At 43.6% G+C, this 2,500-nt stretch overlaps 1 protein-coding gene across 1 annotated transcript in view; it reads left to right on the top strand.

Annotated features, from left to right (window-relative positions):
* LOC137997929 (large ribosomal subunit protein uL29m-like) overlaps positions 1 to 123 on the top strand; it is a 12,462-nt gene extending 12,339 nt beyond the window's left edge. Inside the window, exon 6 of the mRNA XM_068844256.1 lies at positions 1 to 123. This exon is cut by the window's left edge and continues 4,849 nt beyond it. The gene's annotated coding sequence lies outside the window, so the exon portion shown is untranslated.
* Positions 124 to 2,500: the final 2,377 nt, after the last annotated feature.

The raw sequence follows: 2,500 nt of genomic DNA, 5'->3' as shown, positions 1-2,500 counted from the left end.
TGGCTAATTTGCAGTTGTCGATAAGAGTCTGGACAACGCTGTACGCGTCATGCTCGCGTCATTTTGTCACGCAATGTAATAGCCAATCAGGAACGCCCATTTTGGGAAATAAACCAATCATATTGCGAGAAAGTTGTAGACAACGCTTGCTCTTTCTTCGTGTCATGATTTTGGCCACGCTGTGAAATAAGAACTTTCTTTGGCGTTGAATATTGTGGTAAAAAAACAAATCGAAAGTGGTTCAGCGTTGTCTGTACTCTTATCGACAACGATATTCGTCATCACAGTGGTCAAAATTTGTTGTGGGCACGCTCGGCTGCGCCTCGTGAGTCCACAACATTTTGACCACTATGATGACGAATATTGTTGTCGATAAGAGTATAGAGAACGCTGAGCCACTTTCGACATGTTAAGTGGACAAGAGAAAAACATTTGTGAACTTGAAGCAAATCACTTATAGAAGGTTCTGGAGGTAAAAATGATTGCCGTAAACCGCGGTCTTAGTTAACCTTGATTTAAATAACCGGCCCGTAGAGTTTGACTGTAGTAATCTGCAAATAAAAATCTCAGTATTCTCCTGTTCCTTTGACAAGAGATCACGAAAGGCCATTTTTTTGCTACGAGGATAACAGCGAAAAAAAGCACTTCTTTGTCGCGAATTTTCTATGATATAAGGGTGTTCAGAAATCAAAAGTCTACGTTAGCAGCACACACCAGGGCTACCCCTTAGTATCTGGATATAAATCATCATCTCACTACTTTTTTTTCCGGCCGCGCTTCAGGTATTTGGCGAGGGCCAGAGTTGCCTCGTTCATGCCCAAAACGAATTCTGGGTAATTCTGCCATTCCATGACAAAGGAAGACACACGATTAACATTTCGTAGGTTTTTTTTATAAGTGTTGGCCTACCCAGTCATACCAGAAAAGGACGGCATCGATTGGCATTTTTGCCCAAATTGAACTTTGTAACAACACATTTTTTATCCCCCCTGGGTCCCAATGACTGCATTGTCTCGCTCGTCCAATCACAGTCATTCCTCCTTCGTGTTGACAAACTTCAAAAACGCATTCACAAAAATGAGTCGTTGACAAACTACGGTCTAGGACCCCAGTTAGTAGCAACTAATTCCCACCGGGGCGACTCGGGAGGTGAGAGGGAGCAGAGCCCCAGGAATGCAAGCGTGAAAGTCATCGCTACGGGGAGGAGGGAGGGTCGATGATCCGCGAGACCTCTAGCAATTCACGAAATCACCGAGTTCACGTGGATTGGGAAACTCAATTTATATGCGGGCAAGGTCAAGTGGCATAACACGTGACCGCCAAAAACAACCGGGCCCGTGGAATAGAAAATTAGGACGCTTGATCGTGCGGGCCCCGGTGAGAATAGTAACTAATTCCCACCGGGGCCCTCACTCTCAATCACCCCGGGCATTGTTAAGTTATCGAAACGAGGCTACTACTACGCTGGCCACTCACTAAGCCCCAAGATAAAAAAGGCAAAATGCGCAAGTATTAACATACACAACTTACTACAAGTTGCAACAGGAACTAAAATGTACAATAAACGACACACCTGATGAAGACCTGAAAGATCGAATTGGAGGCGGGGTCTTTCAAGTCCACTAAGACCCTGGGAAAAAGCACAGGAAAGCTGGACTAAGCACAAAATGTGACAACACCAAGGAAAGGGGAAACTAACCGCACGGCAAGCTCCGAAACACCCCGTCCAAGACAGATTAAGTAATGGTCCGGCTAAGAAGCAGGCAGCCCAGCGGCAAAAGTACTTAGAAGCTGCTGCTCCAATCGAGGCATCTGATTGGCTAATATCGGAAAATGTCGAAAAAAGATGAGAAAAAAATGAAAAAAAAGCCTTTTTTGGATTTCTTCTTCCCCATGCCCTTGATCTCTGTCTCTCGGCCAAATTTGGGCATTGTTCTATGCGCCATTCGCCAATCGGCAAATGGCGCATAGAATCTTGACGATATTTACAAACATAGTTTTTGAAGGCATAATGATTTGTTCTACGAAACAGAATCTAATTTTTTAGACGGCAAGTCGATTACATTTTTCATTGAAATTCAAATTTCGCGCTTTTAGCTGCTTACACCAATGGGAACAGCCGAACTTAATTTGATTAAAAATGTTGGCACATTTTAACTAACCGACGCTATTGCCGCGGGCTATTGTTTTTCTGCCTGCTTCTTAGCCGGACCATTACTTAAAAGGTTTTTTCAGATAACCCATTTCGGGACAAGCCGGAAGTTGATTTAGAAAATAGACGAAAACAATGAAATACAAGAAAACACGATTTATGGACAACACAAGCTGCAAAAGCCAATAGAGCACCACTGCACAGGAGACGAAAAAAAAACACTAGTGAGAAGTTAAAGGCCAGTTACGCGCCAAGTGGCCAACTTTACTACACGAAAAACGCCACCCATCTTTCCCCCTTCCATTCTTCCTTCCTTTCTTTCTTTCCTGTTTTCTTTCCTCCTTCTTT

The sequence above is a fragment of the Montipora foliosa genome, chromosome 3 (assembly GCF_036669935.1).
Source record: "Montipora foliosa isolate CH-2021 chromosome 3, ASM3666993v2, whole genome shotgun sequence".
Lineage (NCBI taxonomy): Eukaryota > Metazoa > Cnidaria > Anthozoa > Scleractinia > Acroporidae > Montipora > Montipora foliosa.
The sequence above is the reverse complement of the archived record's forward strand: the minus strand, read 5'-3'. Positions and strand labels throughout refer to the sequence as shown.